This window comes from Cryptomeria japonica, chromosome 10 (assembly GCF_030272615.1).
Source record: "Cryptomeria japonica chromosome 10, Sugi_1.0, whole genome shotgun sequence".
NCBI classification, from domain to species: Eukaryota; Viridiplantae; Streptophyta; class Pinopsida; order Cupressales; family Cupressaceae; genus Cryptomeria; species Cryptomeria japonica.
Window position 1 is genome coordinate 118,866,145 of NC_081414.1, and position 18,727 is coordinate 118,884,871.

At 31.5% G+C, this 18,727-nt stretch overlaps 1 non-coding gene across 1 annotated transcript; it reads right to left on the bottom strand.

Annotated features, from left to right (window-relative positions):
• Positions 1–1,037: 1,037 nt before the first annotated feature.
• Positions 1,038–1,111, bottom strand: TRNAW-CCA (transfer RNA tryptophan (anticodon CCA)). The gene has a single exon. It is a non-coding gene; the product is annotated as a tRNA-Trp (tRNA).
• Positions 1,112–18,727: the final 17,616 nt, after the last annotated feature.

Here is an 18,727-nt window from a genome sequence, read left to right on the forward strand (position 1 = left end):
CTTAATGACTTCTGTAGATAGCACTTTGAAGTGTCAACAACCGAAGTGTTATTCCTCTTATGAATAAAAAGAAATCGATGAATAGTGGAAATTATCTTGATCGAATTGTAACTATGTTATTCTATTCTTATTTTCCTTTAGAAGTTCTTTTACAAAAAAAGGATTTCAAGTTTTACTAAAAAGACTTGCCCTTAAAATTAAAGGGGCATATGGAAAAAGTGAATACATTTATAGCATACGGTGTTTTTACTATGCTTGGCTGTAGCAAAAAAAAAAATCGTTCTAAAGACCAGTAGAGATAATGTAAGGTGATTTAATTAGAATCATTGTCAAATTTATTCATCTAATACTTGGTACTAGACTATTATGTAGGATAAATTGTAAAATTACTACACAATAGGTATTTATTTTATTTATTCATCTTCACTTTTTTTATAACAGAATACCTTTTTATTGTCTATTCTCTCTATGTTTGTTCATAACATTAATAATTGTTAGATATTCCATTCTAACTTTGTATGTATTTATTTAAACTCTTTTTTCTGCTCCTAGATAAAAAAAATTGAGGTAATTCCCTGACAAAAATACGTATCAATCATTAATTTTTTTCATCGATCTCTTCCATGCTTACTATAATTAGTTATTTTGGTTTTTTATTAGCTTTGCTTATTTTCACCTCAGTCCTATTCATTGGTTTAAGCAATATACGACTTGTTTGAAATAAAATAAAACCCTCAATAAGGATTGAGATTCCGAGTCAATTTGAGGTACTATGTAGATTAGCTATTAATCCTTACCTATTCTTTTTTAATAAAACAAAATATGATTGAAGTTTTGTTATCCGGAATTGTGTTAGGTCTAATTCCTATAACTTTGGCTGGATTATTTGTAACTGCATATTTATAGTACCGACACGGTGATCAATTGGATATTTGATTTAGGACCATATTATGAAGGGGTCTCCTACTAATTCTGAAGGATCAGATTCCATTAGCTTTTTCAATTTAAGTGACAAGAAGATAGGAAAAAAGCATAATCACGCTCTATAGGATTTGAACCTACGACATTAGGTTTTGGAGACCTGCGTTCTACCAAACTGAACTAAGAGCACTTTTTTTTTTTTTAAGCAAAGAAGGGCCTTTTTGACTCTTAAAACATTTTTGCATGTGGTATGCCTCAATCACCAATTATTGATGTTTCTTTGAATAAAAATCGCTCGATTTTTTATTTCTTTTCTTTTATAAAAAGAAAAGAAAGAATACTAGGTAGGGATGACAGGGTTTGAACCTGCGACATTTTGTACCCAAAACAAACGCGCTACCAAGTTGCATTACATCCCTTTTAATCGTGAGTATTTTTATTCAATATTTCATATTAAAAAAAAAATCAATTTTGTTTTCCACATTTATCCGCCTTGATTCCCATTTGATTTCATGAATAGACTGTATACACGGATCTATAAGATGTCTATTTATTGACAATACTACTTGATTACTATCACATGTTCATGTTCTGTTAAAAAAAAAAAAAAAACCAACTTGTGCAAATATCTGTTTGCAGTTACTCATAAACTACGGATGTAGTTGACCATATAATATATCCATCACGATTGAGAAGGAGAACTTACGAACAATGCAAGATATAAAAACATATGTTTCCACAGCGCATGTGTTAGCTGCTTTATCGTTGGGATTTTTAGCCGGTTTATTAATTGAGATAAATCATTTTTTCCCAGATGCCCTTATTTTTCCCTTTTTTGACTTTCATTTTCCTCTCCCGCGAACCCGAAAGAAAAAAAATGATGTTAGATTCATTTCCTTTTCTTCTTGGATAAAGAAAATAAATTAGATTCAATCTCTTTAGAATTCAAGGGGGGGAAGTTAGAATAATAAAAAAAATCTAGATCCAAAAGTTCCTCAAATAATAAACTACTAAAAACTTTTAATTAAATATTTTATTACAAGAATGAATTAAATAATAAAATCTTTAATCATTCTTCGAAAACTTCTATTCCTTTCTCTTTCTTCTCTTTCTTCTCTTTTTTCCGAATTGAAAAGAAAAGAAGTAGATACAATATCCAAAGTAAGTTATATGGCCAAGAGTGGAAATGTAAGAGTAACAATTACTTTAGAATGTACTAGTTGTACTCAAGATAGTGTTAATAAAAAATCACCGGGTATTTCAAAATATATGACTCGAAAAAATCGACGCAACTCCTCTTCAATTGGAATTAAAGAAATTTTGTGGCTTTACACAATGGCTTCATGAAGATATGTGGAATCTTCTCTTTTGTAGGTACATACTCAAGCTTTGCTTCGTTATTCCACACCTTTTCCCTCAAGAAGTGATATCGAATGGATATATGCTTTGTTCTGAAATGATGTATTGGATTCTTAGAAATATTTATTGCACTAGTGTTATCAAACAAAATCGAGATAGGTTCATTGAATATTACACCAATATTCTTCAACGTTTGCTTCATCTATAATATATGAGTGCAACATGAAGATTCTGCAATATATTTTGTTTCAACTATAGATAGGGATACAAAATTTTGCTTCTTACTTGACCAAACAAGTAACCAGGAGCCAAGAAACAATGCTCCACTACTTGTACTTCTCTTATCATCAATATTTCTGGCCCAATCTGCATCAATATAAGCTATTAGAGTGAAATCTAATTTTGGGGGATACCGTAGGCCAAACTCTTATGTTCCTTTCAAATATCTGAAAATTCTTTTTATCACCACAACATTTGATTATTTTGTTTCTTGGTGAAATCTAGTTGCCAAACAAACTACATACATGATATCTAGTCTGGTAATAGTCAAATATAGCAGTCTTCCAATCATTGATTTGTATTGTCTTACATCAACTTTAGGAGACTTTTCCTCTTTAGTTAACTTGCATCCGGTGGTCAAAGGTGTACACATTGGTTTAGAATTATCCAACCCAAACTTCTTCAATAATTCCTTAATGTATTTAGACTGTGATTTATGAAAATTCCTTTGTCATTCTGATTTATTTGCAAACCAAGGAAGAAATTTAACTCACCAATCATGGACTTTTCAAATTTCTTCTATATCTCATTAGCAAATTTTCTACACATGCCTTCATTTCCTCCAAAACTTATTTCATCAACATAAACCACAACAATTAAGGTTTTACCTGAATCAATTTTGAAATATAAATTGTTATCAGCATATCCCTTTTGAAAACCTTTATCAATCAAATGATCATCTAGCCTTCCATACCAAGCTCTAGGATCTTGTTTCAATCCATATAAGTCCTTCTTCATATGAAAACAATGTTTAGATCATCTATCAACTTGAATCCTTCTAGTTGTTGAATGGAAACCTCTTCTTTCAATTCTCCATTCAAGAATGTTGATTTCACATCCATCTAATACACCTTAATGTCCTTAAAGTTGCAAAAGCCAAAAATATCCTGATAGCCTCCATCCGAGCAATAGGTGCATATGTCTCCTCAAAGTTAATACCTTCAACTTGTGTGTAACCTTTACAAACCAATCTTGCCTTATTTATCACAACTTTTCCATCTTCATCCAACTTATTTCGGAATACCCATTTTGTTCCAATTACATTCTTATATGTCGATCTGTGAACTAGTTCCCAAGTTTGATTTTTCTTAATCTGATCTAGCTCTTCTCTCATTGCCTTTATCCAATTCTTTGGAATTTATAAGAAATAATGATTTGGATGACTTTAGAAGAATAGGGAAATAATTAATTTATTCACAAATCAATTATTGGACTATAGTGTTAAAATTAATAAAATTTGATTTAATTAATTTTAAGAAGAATACGGATAAACATAATTAAATTAATTAATTATGTAGGAAGGATAAATTAATTAAATATTTAATTTAAATAATTTTAGACATCTACAATCCTAAACATTGTAATCATTTTCGCACATCTGTCCAACACTCAAAAGATTATGATGCATACCCTTCACATAGTAAGCATTGTCAGTAATATGTTTTCCATAAAAAATAGAACCAATTCCCATAATTTGCGTTGTCTAATCATCTTCAAACCTAACAGAACGTTCATCATACTTTTCAAGTTTTACAAACTTACTCTTATCACCAGTCATTTGATTTGAATATCCACTATCAATCAACCATTCATTTCTATCTCTCCTAACACGTAAGGTAGTAGAAACGGTCTTGGGAACACCAATCTTAGGCACATCTTTTTCTACAAAAAACAAGCAATCACCATCTTCATAGTCTGATTCATCATCTAAAATACCAGCATCATCTTTAACATAGTAGGCTCTCTTTTTAAACTTTCCTTTACCTTCTATAGATTTTTGTCTTGATCCTTTTTCTAGACATCTAGTAGCTATATGACCAATCTTTCCTCATCTAAAGCATTTAAGAGGTAACATACCTTTGTGCTTGTCAATGCCTTATAATTTCCTCACAAAGTTCGCTTCCATCTCATTTGGGCTTTCATCTTTCGAATCTTCCTCGGAGGCTTTAAAGGCAATCTCAAATTTAGCTTTCTCTTTTCCAAACTTCCTTATCTCAAATGCAGACAAAGTGCCATAAAGTTTTTCTCTAGTAAAATTCTTCTGATCATAAGTTTCTTCAATATCAAAGATCTTGTCATTGTAGCTTTCTGGTAGACATGTCAAAATCTTCTCAATTATGTCTTCATCTGTCAAGGTACCGCCAAGTTCTCCGATTTCATTTACTGCACTGTGAACCTTCTAAAAATAGCTTGTTATGTCTTCTCCTTCTTCCATTTTCAAGTTCTCATATTTGCACTTAGCTATTAGCTTCTTTGATTGTTTAACTAGAGTCATTTCCTTCATAGATATCTCTCAAACTTTTCCCAAACTTCTTAACTAGTCTTTAATGAAATAACCTTTGTCAATTCAATCTTTGGTAAAGTACTAAAGATAGCATATCTTGCCTTTTCATTCTCTTCATAAGCTTGAATCTCATAAGGAGTGGTAAGACCATTTGCCGATTGAACATACTTAATTTCCATAGCTTTCCAAGTTTTGTATCTTAAAGAGATCAAGTAACCTCTCATCTTCACTTTCTAGAAGCTATAGTCTATTATTTGGTGTGTTAATTGGAGTACATTGAAGTTTTGCACAAATCTTGTACAGAAACAACAAACCAAACACATCAAGATCATATGCACTACATTCAAGATTTGATCCATGATGGAGTCATTGATTTGCAGTATTGTCCCAAATCTCACCAAATATTTGACATCTTCATGAAGACATTCACTACACAGATGTTTCACTCTCTGCGAGACCTTCTTGGGGTGAAGGACACTGCAACACAATAGTTGCATGTCTTTTCTTTCCTTTCATTACGATTTTGTTCCCTTAATTAGACTTAAAGGGGAGTGTTAGCATTAATTCCAACTTAATACAAATCAACATTATTCCCAATTTTCTCCATAACTTTCAAAGTCTTCTCCATAGTTTTGAACATATTGCTCATGCGTTTAATCCATAATCTAATAAATGAGTCTGCGGCTTAATTTGCACATTTTCACCGTGTTTTCTCCATAAATTAACGATGATATTTTCATGGGTAACCAAACTAAAAGAAACTAAGAGTTGATGCCTCTTCACCATATTAGTTTTTTCAACGATTGTTCTTAATCATTGTAATTTATGCAATTTAGAGTTAATAATTATCTATTATTTTATTCTACAACTCTATTAGCTCTCTCTTTTTTTCTATTTTCCCTGCAAAGTGTTTTGTTTCTTCATTTTCTAGGTACATCCAAAAAATCTATGTCCAACATCCACTGAAATTTCAGAGACCTCACAATTAGTCACAAGAGTGCAGATACACACGTGGCAACACAATTACATAGCTCAAGCCTTATCACAATTAACATGAAGCTAAATGCATAAAATTTGTACATGCACAAGCACAAGATTAGTTTCAGAGTACAAGAATGCATGTGGGAGAAGTCTCTCCTTACGTGTAAATTATCTCGGTCAAGATGTAGACCTGTAATGGCATGCTCATACTTCTTTGTATTAAATAATTCAGACCTTGTACATATTCTCTTATAAGCCCGACCATCATCTCGCACAATGCTTAAGATTATATTTCTTTAGATTCAAGGGTTTGCAATAGCATTGTGCAAACTTGACCACAACCTATGGTTTGCTCATACATGTGCAATATATATACAACTTCATTAAGAAAGAGGTCGCTATTCTATATAAAATTCCCAGTTCTATTCCATCTTACAACTTTTGTAGTACCAATAAGATCTAGACAACCGCACAAATCACCAATACGTTCAACCATATTGCCAGAGACAAGGAAATTACCCATGCCCATTTGTAGCAAAATACAAGCTAAGAGTCTGCATAGATCTACAATGAACAATGGCATGCACCCACAAGATCATAGCACTATCATCCAGGATGAAAACCAGTCACTACATATGGTATTTAGGCGCTTTGAATTAGGCATCTTCCCTTAACGGCTCGGCTTAACCGGGACACTCTAAGCGTTGACTGCTTAGGTGGCCGGGCCCACTCAACAGAGATTTCACATATCTTATTCATTGTTAAAAAAAATTACATATCTCATTCATTGTTAAAAAAAATTATAAATTGAAGAACTCCTTTCATTATTAATTCACTTGGGTATATACTATATAAATAAAAATTTAGATGGACCTTTCAATATACATAAAAAAGTTGGACAAATATTTTTTATGATTATGTTTTCATATACAAAGAGCATGCCATGCTTCTCGTCTTCATTTTCTTCTTTAGAACCACCGTCATTTTCTATTTCAATATTTATCACTTTCCTCGTCATCATCTTCAAATTCTCTCCTCGTGAAAAGTCATTTGTTTGTATGAGTTCTTTGAAATTTTAATTTCTAAATTGACTGAATCTAGATATAAGATTTGAATACTTTATTGCATGTGATTTTCTTGACCATGACTACTTATGACTCTGACTTGAATTGCATCTTCATCTTGCTCACACCCTCTTTTCATTTTTGATGTAGATGATGACTTTGAAATGCCTAGAAAATTTCCTTGACTATAACCCATTATGATACTAACTGTCATTGCGTCTTCATATTGTTTACCTTCATTGTACAATATCTCACCACCCCCACCCACCACCCCCAATCATGCTCTCTTTTTAGATGAAGATTCAACTTTACTCATGTTTATAATTTTTCTTGCAACTTGGTTTCTTATGCACCAATTTAGGATATTATTTTTAGTTATTTTTAATCATTTTTTAGATTTAAGAAAGTATTTTACTTTTATATTTAGTACATCAGTTGTATTCTTATATTACCTTCTTTCTTTTGTGTGCTTGTGATCTTATCACATTTGTTATAAAGTTTGATTGTTAGTAAAAAAAGAAGAAGTCAATGGTCTTGTCACATCCTACATTAGGCCCCTTTAACTTGGGCATTATGTGGACAAAATATTAATTAAAATAAAATAATAAAAAAAAATGAATGTACAAGAAAGGGAGAGGAAAGTTGGATGATCTCCTATAATTCACATTAACTAGCGATGGCACAAGAGAAAAGGGGGGTTATCATGCCATTAATAAGACATGCCATCAATAAGACATGCCATCCTTCCCCTTAGCTATACAGTATGTATGCTTTAATTGTATTAAAAAATAGTGTGTGATATTGGCAAAACAAGTAAGGAGATATACATAGACAATTGTGGAAGAAGGCAAGTGGGAGGAGCAAGCATGGACAATGGTTGGAACCTTAAAAAGGGTAGGGGGGTATAGAAACTACCTTGGTAGGTAGGATATTCTCAAAACTAGATTCATTAAAAATGGTTTATGATCTTTTGAGAAAAAGTAATAGGCAGAAGTAAAGGTACACTCCATAACCTTTGATGACATCCATCATTATTTTGTCTGAAGGAAAGCTTACAAACAAGCTATGGATATACTTCAAGATTAAAGAATAGACAAATTTCATTAGATGTAGGAAGAAACTTAAAGAGGAAAGAATGAAAACATTAGGCAAAGAATGGGTGATGAGAAGTTTGCAATCTCTTTTGGAAGAAATGTATTTAGTGGCAAAGGAGATGATGGTGATCTTTATGTCTATGGATAGTCATGAAAGTGTGAAGTGGTTTGAGAGGAAGAAACAAAAAAATTGAGGCAAAATGAGAGGTGATAATATCAGTGCCTAAATTAGAGTATCTTCAACATTGTTCCAAGAGCTAAGTATTATCATCTTTCACATAGTTTTGGTCTTTGAATATCCACTCAAGTTTGGTCTTTGAATATCCACTCAAGTGTAGACATCAACCTTATGCTTTTCTAGATTTATAAGGGAGACTATGGTAACAATAGTGAATGATAATAAAGTAAGTTTTCTACTTTCACTTCCCTAAGACTTGTCAAATGCTAAGGTTTACCTAGTCATTTTGGATTGTAAAATAATGTGCAAAATTTATCCTTTCATATTACTAAGAACAAACTTATTTCAATGCTACCTTCCTCAATTGAGTTAGTGTGTTTAGCTTGTGAGTATTGCTAATATATTTTATTTGATAATCATCTTAGTGTTTCTTTTCTTTTTTTATTCTCAAATTCTTCTTCATTAGAAGTAATTTTAACTTATGGCATGTATCTTATCATTAGAATCACCCACGCAGAAAGTCAATAGGTATATTTTATTTCTTTTTGTCTTTGATTCTGATAGTGATAATTGAAAGTTATATTCATGTCCTCATATGGGGTGTTGGATGTTGAACAATAAAAAAAATTCTCCACCCCTACATAGCTATAAAATATGTAGAATGGTTTGATAGGGATGGATGCATAGTGTCTCTCACTTATATACTAAATTTGAAATATATTCATTAGTGTTGTGCCTCCACAACTCATGCCCTATTTTATCTCTTGAGAAAATAGAGACCCCCTTTTTTCTTTTAGCTTGGCCTTATTTTTTTTTGTCTTTTGTATTCATTTCCTTCCTCCTCTATTTTTTTTCCTTTCCTTGTCTTTTCCTTCTTTCCTTGTTTTTTCCCTCTTTTGTCCCCTTTCTATTTCCTTTTTTTTCTTTTCCTACCCTTGTTTCGAGCTTGCAAGGATCGCGGATCAGGGATTCCCCTTCTGATTTGAGGAATCAATCTTAATCCTTGACCCCCGACCCAAGGTTGGTTCAAGTGTTGGAAACCTAAATAATGCTCTATTGTATTGTTATTTATGTGAAACTTTTCTGGTGTTTGTTATAATCAATTGATGTAGTTGATCAATTTCACAGATGTTGAATATGGTCTACATGTCTAGTGATTGACCAGTTTTAGATCCAGTTGACGTGCTTTAGTTATTAGTCTAATGATGTCCAGTTGATGATTTGATAAGTTGTCTAATGTTTAATTGATGATTTGATGAGTTGTCTGATGTTTAGTTGATGATTTGTCCGGTGATAGATTAATGTGTTTTTCAATTCTTTAGTTGTTGATCATTTATCTAGTGCCTTAGTTGATGATCTATCATGCAGACTACATGGTTCAAAAATATTAGTGTATATGTTGTTGTTTATGTTTACATGTTGATGCTCTATTTGATGGTGTTGTTGGCTTTCCTGACATCTATAGTTGTGGATGTTTCAGTATGGAAAAGAGAACCGATATGTTATTTGATAGTTATGTTAAGTAAGCTTTAATATGCAAGAAAGAGTATTTATGTCCTATGTGTAGAAAAATGGAACCTTTTCTGGTTTGTCATGTAATCAGTTTGTGTAAGTATGCAACAAATATTTAGTTATGATAGGGATGTATGAAAACTTGGAGATGTTGTTTGTTGATGTATTGTGTTGTCACATATATTAGTTTTATATGTCATTTCTAGTTGTTGTATGTTTTTTATTGCAAGTGTTTAGTAATGTATATGATCCAGGACTAGATGTTCAGAGGTTATCATGTTTCCTAGTACTGATGTTATGCATACATAAGTTGGTTTCAGGAGGTTACAACACAAGAAGTTTCAAAATGCAAGAAATAGTGTTTAGTGTTGCAGTGGAAGAATGTTTTGCATCCTTTCGGATTATGAAGATCATGATGTGCAAATTTGGATATAATGTTTATATATTATGAATTATGTACTATTAGGTATGTAGGTCCTCTGATTTCTCAAATGATGAAGCTAATTGTTGTTGTTTTTTGATAGTAATGTTGTCTATCAGCCTACTCCAAAAATTACCTGGTGGCTTTTGGATACGAGGATCCAAGGGTTGGGGTTTGGAGGACACGTTCTTTTGGTTTGTGCAGTATTCTATTATATCTTTCAAGTGTTGGTTTTGATCTACAAGTTAGTTATGTTTGTATGTGCTTGACATTCTCTATTGTGTTGACCCTTAGTTGCTCTAGTTGATCTATCTTGTTTGTATTATACTCTTTTGGTCCAGATATGCTATGGAGGATGAGTAAGATTATTTATATGGATCTCACCATAGCATGTGGTGATCCACACTTAGTAATTTGCATTAGAAGATGTTTTGGATTAATTGATTGGTGTGTTTCATTATCTTTCTACATGTTTATTTTGGTGTCGATCTTGGATATTGTTGTAGCATGTGTGGTTCACTGATATCTACTTGAATGAGTTTATTATGATATGTTTGGGTCCCCTTTATATCTTGGAGAGGATTTAAGTGATTTTTTAGGTCTGAATGGTGTAATTTTTGTAATATTGCTTATTCTATCTTGGCTGACCTAATTAAGGGCTTTGTTAAAAAAATGTATATATAAGAACATTTGTATGGCTGTAAGTATTGAGAAATGGAATGAGCGTGAATCATTGTGAAGTGGATGAGGATAATATTCAAGTAGATTTTGGGTTGGTTATGTGCGAAAGTCAATTGAGAAGTGCCTTGATAGTTAAATCTTCATAGTGACAATGATTAGAGATAGTATTTGTGATCAGATGTCATTTTAGTTTTAGTTATTTCTCTTGTCTATCAATGTACAATGAGTTTGTTGGTAGACTTCTATATCTTGCCCTGAGATAGTGCACCTCAATTCTACAAGTTTCTTTATATCTTGTGCTAAGGTTGTGAGCATTAGCATTGCAATTCCATTAGGTGCATATTTCCCCTTGGTAATAAGCCTAAAAACTTGTAATCAACTTTACTATATTATGAGTGTGATTCTCAGTGTGGTTTTTTCCTCATAGGGTTTTCCACATAAATCTAGTGTTCTTGTGTTGAATATGCTTTGTGCTTTCATTCTTTGAAATTATAGTAGAAGGTTAATAGTTATATAGATCTGAAAATTATTCATCTAGATTGACTCATCCCCTCCTCTTAGTGTCTTGCAATGATTTCAATACCAAGCAATTGGATTTCTTGTTTGCTTACAGTCAGCGGACCTAGTCATGGTGTGTGCAACAAACTATAATTCAAATGAGAGGAGGGTTTATGGTCCATTAGGAGATATCATTTTAGATATCTCTCCTGATGCAATTAAAGTTGTCTTCCACATTCATAAACACGATACATATGCTAAGGTTATAATCACTCGCAAGTAACAATATTATGTAGAGGAGAAGAAGTCAATAGTCTATATCAATGAGCATTTGCTTGAGAAGTCCAAGAAATCTAATCAATTGGAGAGGATGAAGGTTATTCACCAAGCCTACCTACATATGGATGCAAGGGATTATCTCACCCTTCTAAGTAGAGTAATAGGCCTCCCAAATGAAAATTTCCATCCACACTTCTTAAAAAATTATTCAAACTCCCAAAAAATACATAATATAAATTTTCTTTAAAGCAAAATTAAATAAAATTCTCCCTCCAAATTATTGGAAAACTAAATTCTATATTTAGTAATCCTCTTGAACATATACCTCACTTTCAATATTGACAAAGCGTAAACTATATTAAAAAATAATCTAATTAATTTTAAATTATAAATTAATCATTTATAAGTATAAATCTTATAAATTATATATGTAATTATTTGTGATTTCAATAAAATATGATATTAAACTTTAATCAAATTTTAGATAAAGTATAAAATCTATAATTATTTATGAGTTCAATAAAAGAAAAAAATATGTAATTATTTATTGTAAATCATTTAGGATGGAGATTATGAATATAGAACAAGGAATAATGAGTATGGATAATTTGATGTCCACAAAAATGGTAGAAGATTTTGGCCTAAGATGGATGAAGTAGTCACAACCATACAAGATTAAATGGTTGCATTAGTGAGATGAGATATTATAGAAGAATGGTGCAAATTATGATGAGGTGATATATGACATTGCACCAATGGATGTGTGTCATGTATGATGTAGGTATATGATTAGAGGGATAACATCCACACTATAAAAAAATATGTCTAGAAGATAAAATTTGATGCCCCTCTAAGGATAAGTGAGGGATAATTCTAAAGATACGGGTCATGATGAAAATAAATAAAAGGTACTTGAGTTTAAAATTTGTAGTTTTAAGATCAATCCTTCATAGATCTTATCAAACATTGGTGAATTTATCTTCTAAAAATAAGAAGCACCAAGATGTACATGCTCCAATAAAAAGCTCATAGTCATAAGAACATCCACAAATATTAGAATAATAATACAAACTTTTGAGAACATTATGTTGAAAAGGAAGCTTGATTGAAATAGAAAGTTAAACACTCTAAATAAACTAATCGTTGTTAGAAGGATGATCTGGGATAAATTCATGAAGGAGATATTTTTTATCTCAAAACTAATGAATGACCGAGCAAGGAAAATAAAATACAGAGGCAAAAAAAAACCTTGAGAAATTTAGCTACCTATAGGTGAAAAGAATCCAAAACATTTTCATAGAAGTTGAAGCTCTTTTGCATAACTTGTTATTATTTAAATCACGTAACATTAACACAATAAGAATTAAGCATAATTTCTAGTCATCATTTTATGTATATAGAAAGGATGCTCTACTGATCAAAAGTAAACATCACTTTGAATGAAGTTTGTGTTATACTAGTTAGTTTAACGTCTTTAATTTTCACACATCGCAATCGATGGTTGGCCTAGCCTTAGTAAGATATGAGAATAATAGCACATTTAATCTTGTTGTTTGTACAATCATTCCACCTTCTGTGAGCATTCCTTGACGTCATGTATAAATCAATTCCTATGTTGGAGTGATACTTCTCACACATTTGGTTTAGTTCAAGAGGGTTTTGGCCTCATTATTTTTTGTTAGATGCTTCACACTCTTTAGCTATATGATCATTTATTTCACTCCTCTCCTTTTTAGGCTCTTTGTGGTACTAAAACACTCACAATGGAGTTGCTAGTTCACTTTGATGGTGAATTATAGTAGATGGACATCCTTGTGGAGATCAACAAACCTAGATTGAGAAACAAATTCTTCAGAAGTGGTGATATTATGGTTGTCATTTTAGAAGTGCTTGGTATGGATCTCATGAAAGGATTTAGTTGAAACAATGTCAACATTGACATTTCTTTCATATTTATGTTTAATATATATACCCTCATTAGTGGAAAGAAACTCACCAAAGCCATGAGACAATATTACATTTAGAATAATAGTATGATAGTGTGAAAGCAATTGTTGACAACATTGCTCTTCTAGCTGTCAATATTCTTCCTCTCAAAGAATTTGAATGCCATAGATTTGTCTCGATTGATATTGTTTGTGTAAACATTGACATTTCTTTCATATTCATGTTTAATATCTATACCCTCATTAGTGACAAGGAACTCACTAAAGCCATGAGACAATATTACAGTTAGAATAAGAATATGATAGTGTTAAAACAATTGTTGACAACATTGCTCTTCTAATTATCAGTATTCTTACTCTCTAAGAATTTGAATGGCATACATTTGTTTCGATTGATATTGTTTGTGCCATTAAGTCTAGATTGATAGTATTGAATAAAAAATTTAAGTATTTAATATTCTCCACGAATCTAAGAAGACATCCCCAGGCGTTTATTAATATCCTGCAATCAGCTCATTGCATAAGGACATATTTCTTCAAGGCATTTTGTCAAATAGTTCAAGAGCCTTACCTAAGCTTCTACATTTTGTACATGTAGAAATCATGGCACTCTGTCAAATAATTCTTGGAGCCATTCTATCAAGCAGTTCACGTGCTTTGTCGAAGCTAACACATTATGCATACATGCCTACCAGGGGAGTTGCAGCTACAACATATGATAGAGTTCCTCTTTCATTTATGCGGTGATGGATGTCCATACCCTGTTCTACAACTCCCATTTTCACACAAGTTGGGTTGATGATACCGACAAAGGTTGTGGAGTCTGGGTTTACATCCACCATTGCATTTGGTTGAGATTTTCAAAATCCTATTCAACAAATACATTTTGTGCATATCCTGGAATCATAGCTTGGTATGAAAACCTGTTGCATCAACAACATCGTGAGGATATCCATGTCTTCTATCTGCTGCAAAACCCATTTGCATAAAGCAAGAAAGGCCTTGAAAATACCTCAGAAGCCATCTAGTAGGGATGTAAATCTTTATTCTTTTTCCAACATCTACTTCGTCATAAATACAAGCACATTAAATATTTTAAGTCATTTCATATTGTGTAGCTTCTACTCTTGAAAGTCTTTTGCCTGTCATGTTTTGTTGATTGAACGCTTCCTACTCACAGTCCAAGTGGTTTCAAATCATTCCAATCTACAATACCAAAAAGTAAAACAAAAATTAAGTATGGTTTAGTAATATGTAATGTCGATAAAATTGACTTCAAGCTTTCATCTATGACTCTTACTACAAAGAAACATAGACAAAAACTAGTTATATTGGCACACTTACCTTACCTTTTATTTGGGACCTTCATAATATAAAGAGAACCATCAGACCTCAAGGGCATGGTCCTTCCACTTTTTCCATAGCTTTTATAAGTGATAGCTGAACAAGAGATCTAAGAAGCTCGCAAATTACAAAAATGTGATGGAATTGCATTGGCTATAAAATAATATCCTAGATTTTTTTTAAAAGGTACACTGATAGAATTTAATAGTTCATTGTTAAATGTATAGTATAGTGGAGTTGAGTATGTGAAATTGTATGTGTTTGATATCTCCACATGATTCTGATGTCACTTTTATACACATTATTTAATCAATTTTGTCAGGATTATATTTATTTCTCTAAGGTTTTTTTAGTTAATAAAATGTTGGAACGCATGATGTTTAATTGTTAATGATTTATTCATATATTTTTATTTGTCATGTACTATATAGGACACACATTCCTTTCATTTTGGCTTGCTCAAAATTGATCATTTGATACAAAGTATTGTCTATTCATGTATTGTAACATTAGATTTCATTGTTAGATTTGTAGCAACCTCTATTATTTGTTTTTTTAATTATTTTTATGAATGCTTATTAAAGTGATTTTGATGCATGATCATGTATCTACTTCTACTTCTACTTCTACATTTCCCAAGTAAGAGACATAATCATTAATCACGAAGAAGTTTCTCAAGTAAGAGGTCCCACAATTTCGCATAAGACATCCAAATTTGTATGCACTATCATTAACCTAATTAAAAATAAAGTGTTGAATTAATAAAATAAAATAAAAATTAATTTTTGCATTATAGTTTCCACTACATATTGTTTTTACCTCGTTTAATAACATTTCTTTTAAAGAATTTTATTTTTTATAACAAGCACTAACAAGATCGAGAATCATTGAAAGAGGTGCCCTTGCAATAATTTATTACTCTATATGTTCACATTTTTGTCTAATAAATGTTGCTATCAAATTATATGGATACACCAATGTGTTGTAAGTGCACAAAATTCACAAAACTGAAAATGAGAATACATTTTATAGACTCGATTTAGTTGGAAAATGAGAGTTCACCAGTTAGTCATAATTTTTATATGCCTTTCCTCTAACTTATGTCATCAAAGTGCATATATTTATAACTACAAGGAAATCTTCTTTCTTTTCTGCAAAACTAATAATAGTACTTGTTAATATATTTTCTCTAGCATAAAGATATATGTCAATGTGATCCCGTAATTAATATATTGCTATCGACATACATGAGATTTTATCATATGGTGGTAAAATAAAGATACTTTTGCAATAAGATAATTTTAGATCCTTAAGTCAAATGAATCACTAAGGGAGATGCTAATTACAAGAAACTAGATTTTTCATGGGTTGAGACATCATCTTACTTTAAGAATAGTTCCCACCTAGTCCTTGAGGTCTTGGCCTCTAAATGCTTGATGTTTGTGGTGTTCATTTTTGGTACAAATTTGGTATATTTTTTCACTGTCAATTAGGACTTGATTTAAAGAGTGGTATTGCAAGATTTATGAAATGGACTTTTGACAATTCTTATATTGACATATGAGTAGGAGAGACTATTCTACATAAAAACTTAATATATATTTATGTGGTTAAAATTTAAGTAGTTGTAGTTACTTACAATGCAAGTCTCGATTAATTATAAGAGCTTTAAGATATAGATTGTTGATTTGGTTGATATCAATATTTCAGGTAGAGTATTTTCCTTCTATTGTTTCATGAACTATGTTGCACTGGTATCATTTTAAACCTTAAAATATTCTTAAAGACTTCATCTTTTTTTTATTTGTCAACAACCTCCCCCTCTCTCCCCCCCCCCCCCCTCTCTCTCTCTCTCTCTCTCTCTCTCTCTCTCTCTCTCTCTCTCTCTCTCTCTCTCTCTCTCTCTCTCTCTCTCTCTCTCTCTCTCTCTCTCTCTCTCTCTCTCTCTCTCTCTCTCTCTCTCTCTCTCTCTTGTTTATTAATTTATTTGCACTCCACTAATTTACAACATAATTTTAAATAAGAGGTATGAGTGGAGTTTCTATCTTGTACAACAAGACTTACAATCCTACTTTAAGATGAGATTGACCATCCTTAGTCCCTTATTTCCTTTACGTTGAACACAATACATAATTTTATAATAGAAGATGCTAATAAATATAAAATAATGGAATGTAATGCATACACAAATATGATGATGCATGCTTACACTGCATGGCAAAATTGCACTATTCAATCTGCAAAAGATTGAATAGTAAGCATACTTAAACCAAACAATATATAATGAATAAACACAATGCCCTTTTTCTTTTTGATACTGGAAAATAGGGTGAGTGATTAAAGGGCTTGTAATGGAATTCTCACTACTATAAGGTGGCTCAATTTAATTTTACGTATAAAATATATTAAAAATTTAAACTAGTGGATGAAATTATATACATGGAGAAGAATATTGTATGCCTTTGTTGTACTATGGTATTGCACTATTCAAGATCTAAAAATAAATTCTTACACAATTTAAGCATTTTATATGTAATAAATACATATTAAGCTCGAACCTCTCTACTTTTAATGTTGTAACATGGTAATTTTGAAGACTCTTTTACAATAAATTTCTCTCATGTTTCTTCTCATTTGACCATTCATCCATTGATGGTGCTTTGCCATTAACCATTTCTCCATGTCAATTCCATGTTGAGTCTCATTTTGAGAAATACACTCTATAATAGAGAACTTATTATGCATTGCAAAATATTTTGTTGTAACATAAGTAGATTTAAAAAATATTCAACATTAATTTTGGGTTGTGTTAGAGTTGGTAGGAGTTAGGGTAGTGGAAAAGACAACCAAAAAGAACTCTATTTGAATTTATTGGAGAGATTTTAATCTAATTATTAGTAGTGAATTAGATTTATCTTGATATTGCATGTATTGTAAAGATAGTTATCCATTCTACCAATAATGAAAAAATATTAGATTTTCTTTAAATGCATTCACTCATAAACATGAGGATGATTGTATACTAGTAGAAGAAGATTGTATACCTACTTTAAAAAGACCAGATATTATCATGATACTATTGTGAGACTTTTAAACATTTTGTATCTTTTTAATAAAAAATGTTACTTGTAACTTAAAATTTGTTTGCAAGTCACAATTTCATGCCTTCATAGAATCCACGAACAACCATAAGCACACCTTACAACAAATTATAGCAACATTCATAAATGTGATCTAAGAAGTTGCCAATAAGAGCTACTAGCTTTCCATGGAAGTTCCATGATGCACCATTATAATTACAATGAGCGATATTGATGGTTACCCCAATTGTAATTTATCTAGAATGTAGTAAATTTTACAAGATCTATATAGTTGGATTTTTAAGTACTTATAAAAAATATACATAAAAAAATTGTACCAACCACTGTTAATAATTTACATGTCTTCACACAATATTAGGCAGTGCTTTGGTACAAGACATTTGGCCTCCAATTACCCTCATAGCCCTCAAAAGTCCTTCTCCTTCTCTAACATCTCCTAGTTGTGAAGATAGTTTTGGGTGGATAGGTGTACATAACAGGAAGGAATATGTAAAGATGGATAAGTGTGACTATCAACAATAATATTGTGAACTTGATTAAGGAAGATAAGCCTAAGTGTGACCGTTACATCACCTTTGCCTCAAGAGATATTATTAAAGCATCTAATGGACCATTATGCATTGTTGTAAAGATTAAAAATAATCCTTCCCATGAAGTTCTCATTGATCCAAAATGTATGGTGAATATTACCATGGAAGTACATCTCTATACACAATTTTTTTATTAGGATACATATGATAAATCTTATGTTGTTGTCATAGGTAAATTTGGGATAACCTGCAAAT